Source organism: Oncorhynchus tshawytscha, unplaced genomic scaffold (genome assembly GCF_018296145.1).
Source record: "Oncorhynchus tshawytscha isolate Ot180627B unplaced genomic scaffold, Otsh_v2.0 Un_contig_4934_pilon_pilon, whole genome shotgun sequence".
In the NCBI taxonomy this organism is placed as follows: Eukaryota; Metazoa; Chordata; class Actinopteri; order Salmoniformes; family Salmonidae; genus Oncorhynchus; species Oncorhynchus tshawytscha.
The window spans coordinates 550,967-563,269 of NW_024609814.1; the positions used below are offsets into that span (position 1 = coordinate 550,967).

Genomic DNA, 12,303 nt, shown 5'->3' on the forward strand with positions numbered 1-12,303 from the left:
AAGTGGGCACGGTGCCCATATGACCCTGGGCAATATGGAAATGTCCACCAAAACCACTAACTAAGCGCCCAGGCTGCCTCTGGTAGAGTCAGTACACAGTGGGAACACACTCTAATACCATCCCCCCACTGCACTGAAGCACAGAGATGCACAGAGATACACACCACACCACACCACACACAACACCACACCACACCACACACACCACAACACGCAGATGCTTGCACATGCAATTAAATGTATGCATAGTTGTATTCATAGAAAGAGCGAGAGAGACAGACACACAGACACACACACGCATACGCATACGCATACACATGCATTATTTCACTGTCTTTTTCTATCAAACACAGAAGTTTGTGTTTCTCTTTGAAGTGTGGGTAAGTGTAACTGCAGTGTCGACGACAAGGCCAATTTCTCATGAGGTCATCCATCACCTCTAATGAAACTGGCAGAGCCTAACTGTCTCGCTGTGTGTGTGTGTGTGTGTGTGTGTGTGTGTGTGTGTGTGTGTGTCTCCCTGGGCAGATCCACTGGCGCCTCGCTAACCCAGGGAGGAGAAATGGACTGATTTAATTACAGATGAAACACACACACACAGGCTGGCTATCACACAGACAGATTTTTTTTCACACAGACTCGCACTCAAAGAGCACAGATTTTAAACAAAGTTCATAAACACACACCTTTTTTCAAGCCAGTCTGTTCATGTTAGCATGTTAGGAGGCTACAATGGGGAGCTGAGTGGGTGCTGACTGGTGTGATGTTGACATGTGTTAAAGCTAAGCTACAAAGCCAAAGCGAACTTAAAAGTGGCAATCAGCAGTTGCTACATCCATTTTTGGACTTATACGTACCAATAGATTTTTGAAGAACACAACGTATAAATGCCTCATGAGCTTAGTTCAACTGTCGTACCACATCAGAACCAAAAATATAAGCGTGTTTTACTTCAATGTTTGCAAACAATGTAAATTGTAAACAAACACTATATAGCCTCAAAACATGGTTAAACCTATAATGTTGATATCATGGAGGGTCAGTCCTTGCATCCATAGCTTTATCTGTTAATTTGAGAGTGGTTACATTTCTCCAGTACCATCCCTCAGCTTTTTACAGAAACAGGAGCTTTGTTATTGTTTCTACTGTGGATTGCTGCTTTAAGTAGCTTCATAACACCACAGCATGAGAGTTACAGTTGAGGATAAAATGATCAGCGTTTGTTCAATCTGTAGTTAAACGGTCCTCTTTGATGGTGAAGGAGGTGAATATCTCTTTGATTCTTGTTACGAAACCAATAACTAGCTGGCTAATATTGTTGCACTCACTAAGTCTAGGGGTCTCAGGCCTAGTTAACTGGTCTGTAACCGGATTTAAGCTTGTAAATGTGTGAGAAATCAGCGCATGCGCCTAGGTGTTGAAGGTTCAATATGGATGGAGTGTGTCCTGGATAGTGTGTTTGTCTATGTCCTAGCACTAACCCCCCTCCCCCTATCATAACATTCTAAAGAAGGGCAAACCAGCTGATGATTGGCTCTTTCATTAAGGCTAATTTTTATCCAGAATTCAGATGTACGGCTGTTGGCCAAAACCTTGGCCACTAGGCTAGAAGCGTTGCTTCCTTCACTCATCAATATCGACCAGACGGGGCTTGCCGAGGGCAGATACTCGTAGCATTATATAAGGAAACTTCTAAACATTATTCAACATGCAAATCTATATAGCCCGGAGGCCTTAGTGATCTCACTTGATGCAGAGAAGGCCTTTAACAGGGTCGAGTGGACCTATCTGATTATGACACTAGGAGATGAGTTCATCAAATGGATAGGGGTATTTGACACCTGTCCTACTGCTGCTGTTCTCACCAAAGGGGTCAGATTTCACACTAGGACATGGAACCAGGTAGGGTTGTCCAATGACCGTTCTGTTATTAGCTGTGGCAATAAGGCTGGAGGATGCTATAGGTGGGATCCAATAGGAGACCAAAGGCAATAACATTTCTCCATATTCGGATGATGTTTCGCTGTTCGTGTAGAAATTCTATTCCAAAAACTTGTAGACCTTATTACCTCTTTAGGAGCTTCCTCTAGGTATAAAGTCTGAGGCTATGACACGTGGTGACTCCCAGGCTGTTAATTCAACAATCAGCCTTTCCAATGGCCTCCCTCTGCTTTCACGTACTTGACTATTAAAATCTCTCCTGTGCTAAAATGCATGTATAGATGACCCAACTCCTGCTCTCTATTCAAAATGATCTTCATAGGTGGTGTTGCCTGCCTCTGTCGTGGTTAGGCCGTTCTCACCTTATCAAAATGATCTTGATAGGGGGTGTTGCCTGCCTCTCTGTCGTGGTTAGGTCGTACTCACCTTATCAAAATGAATATTCTCCCTCGCCTGCTATACTGTTTTCAAATGGTCCCACTTTTACTTCCCAGAAAAACCTTTACCCAGTTAGACCATGCTATCATCATTTTCTTCTGGCCAAGGTAAATACCTAGGCTGAAGTACAGCTATCTCACTCTACCTACCAGGTTAGCTGGTCTAGCAGCCCCTTCTCTTAAATGTTATCAACTGGCATCTCAACTGAGCTTTATTGAGAGTATTGAAAACTCAAGAGCCTCTTGGCTTAGTGGTGAATCAGCTACTATTGGGACAATCCCACTCCGTAAACGTTTATACATATCGCAGACAAAGATAGGCAAGTAACTAAAGACAATTCATTACATGCTGAAGAACATCTCTCTATCTGGGGACAGGTCCGAAATTTAGAAGGGCACAATGATTGTTCCTCATTTCTGACCCCTTTGAATGAAACCTAATGTGTCTTGTCTTTACACTAAGTCTCAGGAAGCAGGAGGTTCCCTTATTCATTGTTTCTGGGATTGTTGTTACATAAAAACCATTCTGGTCGGAGGTTCTACAGGAGATAATGTTTCTTGAACGCTCTCTCCAGCTGGGAGCAGCGTTTTTTAGACGGAAACTAGAGAGGAGCTGCCTCTTCGATTTCCTTACGCACATGTTACACATTTTATTACATTGTGCACTAAACATGTATTCTTCTGCTGTGGATATCTGATAAGGCATCCTCAAGAAGTCAATGGGAACAAAGGGCCATTGATTTAATTTCCAATGAGGCTTCCTCTACTCTAAATAAGCCTCATCAATTTCTTAAGATGTGGGACCCCTTCGTGAACCAACTCCGTCAAAACAAAATGCTAATTTCAGTACTGTCAGGCCTGGCCTGGCGCGATTCAGCTACTTGAGGACAAATCTACTTTATGTAGGTGGTTTGTACTCATACTTGACCTCTGTGATTGTGTAGTCTGACGCTTATTGTGGGTCTATGATCTGTATACTGATTAATGGTATTTTATTTCTTTTTTTTATTGTTGTCTTGTCTGTCTGTCTGTCTGTCTGTCTGTCTGTCTGTCTGTCTGTCTGTCAATTGTGCTCTTCATTCTCCTGTGTCTAGTGTTTTTTTGCCTTGTTTTCTTCTATGATATATTTAGTGTATTTTTATTACTCTGTAAAAGCCACAAAAGTTCATTCAAATTATATTAAAAAATATATATAATAAAAATATATAAAATATATAATTTAAAAAATACTGGCATAATCAGTGAAAAGCTGATTGGCATTAGCGTTAGTACGCTAACGAGCCTAGCTGCCCCTCCCTGCTGCTCTAGGCAGGTTCACAGTGTTAGCACACTAACTAGCCTAGCTTCCCTCCCTGCTGCTCTAGGCAGGTTCACAGTGTTAGCACACTAACTAGCCTAGCTGGTCCTCCCTGCTGCTCTAGGCAGGTTCACAGTGTTAGCACACTAACTAGCCTAGCTGCCCCTCCCTGCTGCTCTAGGCAGGTTCACAGTGTTAGCACACTAACTAGCCTAGCTGCCCCTCCCTGCTGCTCTAGGCAGGTTCACAGTGTTAGCACACTAACTAGCCTAGCTTCCCTCCCTGCTGCTCTAGGCAGGTTCACAGTGTTAGCACACTAACTAGCCTAGCTTCCCTCCCTGCTGCTCTAGGTAGGTTCACAGTGTTAGCACACTAACTAGCCTAGCTGCTCCCCCCTGCTGCTCTAGGCAGGTTCACAGTGTTAGCACACTAACTAGCCTAGCTGCTCTAGGCAGGTTCACAGTGTTAGCACACTAACTAGCCTAGCTTCCCTCCCTGCTGCTCTAGGCAGGTTCACAGTGTTAGCACACTAACTAGCCTAGCTTCCCTCCCTGCTGCTCTAGGCAGGTTCACAGTGTTAGCACACTAACTAGCCTAGCTGCTCCTCCCTGCTGCTCTAGGCAGGTTCACAGTGTTAGCACACTAACTAGCCTAGCTGCTCTAGGCAGGTTCACAGTGTTAGCACACTAACTAGCCTAGCTTCCCTCCCTGCTGCTCTAGGCAGGTTCACAGTGTTAGCACACTAACTAGCCTAGCTTCCTCCCTGCTGCTCTAGGCAGGTTCACAGTGTTAGCACACTAACTAGCCTAGCTGCCCCCTGCTGCTCTAGGCAGGTTCACAGTGTTAGCACACTAACTAGCCTAGCTGCTCCCCCTGCAGCTCTAGGCAGGTTCACAGTGTTAGCACACTAACTAGCCTAGCTTCCCTCCCTGCTGCTCTAGGCAGGTTCTCAGTGTTAGCACACTAACTAGCCTAGCTGCTCCTCCCTGCTGCTCTAGGCAGGTTCACAGTGTTAGCACACTAACTAGCCTAGCTTCCCTCCCTGCTGCTCTAGGCAGGTTCACAGTGTTAGCACACTAACTAGCCTAGCTTCCCTCCCTGCTGCTCTAGGCAGGTTCACAGTGTTAGCACACTAACTAGCCTAGCTGCTCCTCCCTGCTGCTCTAGGCAGGTTCACAGTGTTAGCACACTAACTAGCCTAGCTGCTCCTCCCTGCTGCTCTAGGCAGGTTCACAGTGTTAGCACACTAACTAGCCTAGCTACTCTAGGCAGGTTCACAGTGTTAGCACACTAACTAGCCTAGCTGCCCCTCCCTGCTTCTCTAGGCAGGTTCACAGTGTCCTTTCCTTAAAACAAAGACACACTTTGGCCCAGAAACCGGATACACTCCCACTTCTCCTCCTTCTCTCTCTGCCTTTCTCCTTCTCTCAATCTCCACCTCACACTTTCTTTCTCCCCTTCTCCCTCCTCACCCCGTCACTCTTTCCCTATTTCTTTTTCTGCTTCTCTTTCTCCCTTCTCCTTCGCTCAACCCTCTCTTTCCTTCCCACCTCTCCTTTTCCTTCTCTTTCTTATTCTCTCCATTTCTCTCTCCCCACTGGTTTCACTTAATAAGCTTCAAAGGGTTTCTGGGCAACGTGGTATCTTAAAAAAAGTAACCATGGCATTTATTTGGCACACAACATCTTCCCTCTTTCTGAGGATATGGGGGTTGCCATGACATCGGTGGGCACCTTATAAAGCACACCATTGTTGCTGTTTGTGTGTGTGTGTGTGTGTGTGTGTGTGTGTGTGTGTGTGTGTCAGGCGTCTTGTGCCAGCTTGGTCTAAACGCTCAGGCTCCTCATATGAAACGCAGAACGTTGCCTATGCCAGGGAGGAGAGAATACAATTATACCGGCCAACTCATGCTTACCAGACTAGTCACACACATTCTCTCTCCTTTACTCTCCCTCCCTCTGACACACACAACTGAAAGGTTACACATACAGCGTTCACACTAAACTACGATAATTCTATAAGATAAAATGTCGTGGTTAGGGGCGATATAGGCCTATGTGTTAACAAGTAGTGTCTAAAATAGTTTTTCTCTCTCAGTGCCAACTCCTCCTTCTCTAACAATGATCTCCTGTAGCTCCCCTTCCCCACACTACCCACTCCTTAGGCTCTCTTCCTCTATGCCCAGAATGCTTTACTCAGACACCACTGAACACACGCACACACAAACCTCTGTCAGACACACACACACACACACACACACACAATGGACTGAGGGTCTTGGGCCCATGCAACCATGGACTATGTGTGGTGAGTTCTCATCTCACATCTCTATATTCTGGGCCTCTGGTGGTCTCTATTGGTCACTGTATGTAATTACATTTCTATTCAACCTCAGGTACGAGGCTGGAATTGATTCATTCAATGTAGTTGAAAGAAAACTGATATTATTTAATTTAAAGTCTGCATTGAACCATCCTATTGCAGCTACTGTATATTATAAACACTGCTGTTTTTTAAAATCTGTTGATGTTTGACTAACTGATAGTCAGGGGCCAAAGCAAAACCTTTCTCCCCTCTAAGCCAAAGTGGACTTATTTTGTTACTGGTGTTGATGGCAGAATTCCCAGTACAGAATTAGGGCCTCTGAGCTCTGATACCGCTTCTGAATCCCATTCCCAGCAAGGCATCATTGCTTTCCTGGTGATCACAGTGGAGGACACCCCTTCTATGTCAAGACTCTCTCTCTCTCTCGCACACACACACGCGCGTGCATACACATACATACACACAGCCTCATGGGTTCACACACACACACACACACACACACACACACACACACACACACACACACACACACACACACACACACACACACACACACACACACACACACACACACACACACACACACACACACACACACACACACACACACACACACACAGCCAGCCTCATACAGTGTAAGTGAGCTACTCCCGAGCCCAGATAGGATTTAGTTATTAAAAGTGAGTAGTACTACTGTTTGAGTAAAAGTTAGACAGTGTTACTGTGACTACTGACTAAGGCTTCTCATACTGAACTTGAAGGATCACTCACACAGAGGACAAAACAGAAAAAACGTCTGATAAAACTGCAGTTCCTCACAATAAAATGACAGCTCTTAAGATTGTTCAAATAGAATGAAGACCAGCTCTATAAACGACATTAAAACAAATAGTTTTGAGCTGATTGGAACTCTGGGTCCAATTCATGAAGGCAGGTCTTTGAAGGCGTTAGAAAAGTCCCCTTTATCAAAATGTTCTCTGGGCTGGCTCAGTCCAGTCCAACCTGCGTTGAGTAATATGTGTATTCAAGCTTCAGGCAGATAGCTGTGAGGGAAGGTTCTCTTTTCTTTCTCCCCAGCAAACATGAACCCATTGGCCCCATGTGGGTATTTGGTGGGCAAGTTGGGCTAGCCTAAGCCAGCCCAACACAGGCTAGCCCACACCAATCCCACATCAGCCCAACATCAGATATCCTACATCAGCACCCAGCCCAACAAAGGCTACCCCACACCAACCCAACACAGGCTAGCCCACACCAACCCAACACAGGCTAGCCCACACCAACCCAACACAGGCTAGCCCATACCAACCCAACACAGGCTAGCCCATACCAACCCAACACAGGCTAGCCCATACCAACCCAACACAGGCTAGCCCACACCAACCCAACACAGGCTAGCCCACACCAACCCAACACAGGCTAGCCCACACCAACCCAACACAGGCTAGCCCACACCAACCCAACACAGGCTAGCCCATACCAACCCAACACAGGCTAGCCCACACCAACCCAACACAGGCTAGCCCATACCAACCCAACACAGGCTAGCCCACACCAACCCAACACAGGCTAGCCCACACCAACCCAACACAGGCTAGCCCATACCAACGAAACACAGAATAGCCCACACCAGCCCAACACAGGCTAGCCCATACCAACTAAACACAGAATAGCCCACACCAGCCCAACACAGGCTAGCCCATACCAACTAAACACAGAATAGCCCACACCAGCCCAACACAGGCTAGCCTATACCAACTAAACACAGGCTAGCCCACACCAACCCAACACAGGCTAGCCTATACCAACTAAACACAGGCTAGCCCACACCAGCCCAACACAGGCTAGCCTATACCAACTAAACACAGGCTAGCCCACACCAACCCAACACAGGCTAGCCTATACCAACTAAACACAGAATAGCCCACATCAGCCCAACACAGGCTAGCCTATACCAACTAAACACAGGCTAGCCCACACCAGCCCAACACGGGCTAGCCCATACCAACTAAACACAGAATAGCCCACACCAGCCCAACACAGGCTAGCCTATACCAACTAAACACAGGCTAGCCCACACCAACCCAACACAGGCTAGCCCACACCAACCCAACACAGGCTAGCCCACACCAACCCAACACGGGCTAGCCCACACCAGCCCAACACGGGCTAGCCCATACCAACAAAACACAGGCTAGCCCACACCAGCCCAACACGGGCTAGCCCATACCAACTAAACACAGGCTAGCCCACACCAACCCAACACAGGCTAGCCCACACCAACCCAACACAGGCTAGCCCACACCAGCCCAACACGGGCTAGCCCACACCAGCCCAACACGGGCTAGCCCATACCAACAAAACACAGAATAGCCCACACCAGCCCAACACGGGCTAGCCCACACCAGCCCAACACGGGCTAGCCCATACCAACAAAACACAGAATAGCCCACACCAGCCCAACACGGGCTAGCCCACACCAGCCCAACACAGGCTAGCCCATACCAACTAAACACAGAATAGCCCACACCAGCCCAACACAGGCTAGCCCATACCAACTAAACACAGAATAGCCCACACCAAAGGCGCATCGGCCCAATGTGGGCAGCCTAGATGGGGCCAATATTTTAGCCCAAATTGGGCCCACACCGAGACAATGTGGACATGTTTGCTGGGGCTAAAACCTACAATTTCTAGTTCCTTGTAATTTTATCGCTCTCTCCACGGTGCCGTGAGAAAACAATATAGTCCAAATCTCCTTAATGTTGTTTGAATCTAATGTCTCACATTGGGCATATTAAGCAGATTGCCTGCGTTAAACTACTGCTGTCAGAGCAGCATGACAGACATTACCAGCACTTAAGGCACTTTGTTTGTGTATGTGTGTGTGTATGTGTGTGTGTGTGTGTGTCTCTGTTTATCTGCATGTGTGTGTTTGTTTGTAGGTGTGTATGTGTGTTCGAACACCCCAAATCTGATTTTGCCCATTCATCCAAGTCTGTAATCGTGCCCCAGACAGTTTGGTCCATTTAAAATGTAAAAATAAAGTAATAAAGGCTCAATAAAGTAATCATATCATGCTGCTGCTCTATAACTGTGCTGTCACCTCTACTGTGATCATAAGAGACAAGACCTGAGAGAGAATGACAACATCAATGCTTGGCTAACAACTATCACTGTAATAAACATGTGTATGGATCTGAAAGGCCTTGGTAGACTGTATATGTATAATGTGTGCATTGTTATTGTATTGCTAGATATTGCTGCATTGTTGGAGATAGAAACATAACCATTTCGCTGCACCTGCGATAACATCTGCTAACCTGTGTACGCCACCAATAAACTTTGATTTGATCTGAAACACACTCAATCTCTCTCTCTCTCGCACACACGCACACTCATACACCCACCGCGCCCCCCACACAACGCCTCATTAAAGAAGCCTCTTCATGGGTTCAGTACCAGTTCCCTCAGGCTCCTATCCTGACAGGTGTCTCCCACAGTAGTCCTGTAGGCCCTGTCTAACCCTGTACCAGTGGAGACGCACAAAGTCCTCATTGTGTGTCCCCACAACCCCCCGTACCATTCCTAACACCCCCGTCACACCCCTCCCCCTGTAAAAGCATCCCGGGCATCCTTCTTTAACCGGGGGAGATTATGCAGATTAGCTCTCATGCCACCACAGTGACAGAAGCCCACTTATAAGAGATTCATTCAGAGGAGTCTATAGATCACAGTTCATATAGTCTGTCTATAGATCACAGTTCACATAGTCTGTTTATAGACCACAGTTCATATCATCTGTCTATAGATCACAGTTTACATCGTTTGTCTATAGACCACAGTTCATATAGTCTGTCTATAGACCACAGTTCATATAGTCTGTCTATAGACCACAGTTCATATAGTCTGTTTACAGACCACAGTTCATATAGTCTGTTTATAGATCACAGTTCATATAGTCTGTTTATAGATCACAGTTCATATAGTCTGTTTATAGATCACAGTTCATATAGTCTGTTTATAGATCCCAGTTCATATAGTCTGTTTATAGACCACAGTTAATATAGTCTGTCTACAGTAGAGACTGGGATGTATGATCCTGGTGTATAGACCACAGTTAATATACTCTGTCTATAGATCACAGTTCATATAGTCTGTCTATAGTAGAGACTGGGATGTATGATACCGGTGTATAGACCACAGTTCATATAGTCTGTCTATAGTAGAGACTGTGATGTATGATACTGGTGTATAGACCACAGTTAATATAGTCTGTCTATAGATCACAGTTCATATAGTCTGTCTACAGTAGAGACTGGGATGTATGATACCGGTGTATAGATCACAGTTCATATAGTCTGTCTACAGTAGAGACTGGGATGTATGATACCGGTGTATAGATCACAGTTCATATAGTCTGTTTATAGATCACAGTTCATATAGTCTGTCTATAGATCACAGTTCATATAGTCTGTCTACAGTAGAGACTGGGATGTATGATACTGGTGTATAGACCACAGTTAATATAGTCTGTCTATAGATCACAGTTCATATAGTCTGTCTACAGTAGAGACTGGGATGTATGATACTGGTGGTGGCTGCAGGGGGTGTTCACACATACATACTGGCTGGTTAGCGGGCTGTACACACACGCACACACACACTGCTGCCTAAACTAGCCCCCCCCCCCCACACACACACAGCCATGCTCACCCTGAGGTCTATATGTGGTCTGTAGCTACTGGTTGGTCAGGCTGTGTAGACTGGGGCTTTGTCATAGTGTGGCATGTAAATCAATAGACTGGGGCTTTAATAGACCCTGTTCACCCTCCTGTGTCTGAATTGGACCTGTGTGTGTGAGGGGGGGGATGAGCTAGTTTAGGCAGCAGTGTGTGTGTGTGTGTGGGCGTGTGCATTCAATCATGTCAGTTGGTTGAGGGGATTAGGAAAGACAGGGATGGTGTTTTAGAGGAATGCAGAGATGGGTGGGAAGAAGAGAGAGAAGAAAGTGATGATAGAATAAGGAGGTTCTGGGATAGGTCGGGGTCAGATAGGGACAGAGGTTATAAGAGGGTTAAACTTTTCCCTACATGATAAACAGCAGAAAACAGATATAAGAGAGAAATGCATGCCAATAATGACCATCTGGTTTATTTACCTCATCCTTCTCTCCCAATCTCTTACCCTCTCCTTCTCTCCCAATCTCTTTTCCTCTCCTTCTCTGCCAATCTCATTTCCCTCTCCTTCTCTCCCAATCTCTTTCCTCTCTCCTTCTCTCCCAATCTCTTTCCCTCTCCTTCTCTCCCAATCTCTTTCCTTCTCCTTCTCTCCCAATCTCTTTTCCTCTCCTCTCCCAATCTCTTTTCCTCTCCTCTCCCAATCTCATTTCCCTCTCCTTCTCTCCCAATCTCTTACCCTCTCCTTCTCTCCCAATCTCTTTTCCTCTACTTCTCTCCCAATCTCTTTCCCTCTCCTTCTCTCCCAATCTCTTTCCCTCTCCTTCTCTCCCAATCTCTTTCCTTCTCCTTCTCTCCCAATCTCTTTCCTTCTCCTTCTCTCCCAATCTCTTTTCCCTCTACTTCTCTCCCAATCTCTTTCCTTCTCCTTCTCTCCCAATCTCTTTCCCTCTCCATCTCTCCCAATCTCTTTCCTTCTCCTTCTCTCACAATCTCTTTTCCTCTCCTCTCCCAATCTCATTTCCCTCTCCTTCTCTCCCAATCTCTTTCCTTCTCCTTCTCTCCCAATCTCTTTTCCCTCTACTTCTCTCCCAATCTCTTTCCCTCTCCTTCTCTCCCAATCTCTTTCCCTCTCCTTCTCTCCCAATCTCTTTCCTTCTCATTCTTTCCCAATCTCTTTTCCCTCTCCTTCTCTCCCAATCTCTTTTCCCTCTCCTTCTCTCCCAATCTCTCTCTCCCAATCTCTTCTCTCCCAATCTCTTTCCCTCTCCTTCTCTCCCAATCTCTTTTCCCTCTCCTTCTCTCCCAATCTTGTTCCCTCTCCTTCTCTCCCAATCTCTTTTCCCTCTCCTTCTCTCCCAATCTTGTTCCCTCTCCTTCTCTCCCAATCTCATTTCCCTCTCCTACACTCCCAAATTCCCCCATACAAATCTCTCTATCTACACTGTACATATTTGTCAAATCCTAAATAACAAAATCTCTCCACATTGTATGAGGACTGACACAGGACAAATATGTTTTTTCGATATGAGAATGATAACAAACTGAAGTCCAACTGTCAACTATGTTTAGTGTAAAGGCACCTCTATCTGCAGAGCAAAACAACCTTCTTTTGTCTTCAGTT

General features: G+C 45.9%; 1 long non-coding RNA gene across 1 annotated transcript; it reads left to right on the top strand.

Annotated features, from left to right (window-relative positions):
* The first annotated feature begins 1,015 nt into the window (after positions 1-1,015).
* Positions 1,016-4,419, top strand: LOC121846004. Its single transcript, XR_006082974.1, has 3 exons — positions 1,016-4,025; positions 4,127-4,299; positions 4,344-4,419. It is a non-coding gene; the product is annotated as an uncharacterized LOC121846004 (long non-coding RNA).
* The last annotated feature ends 7,884 nt before the right edge of the window (positions 4,420-12,303 follow it).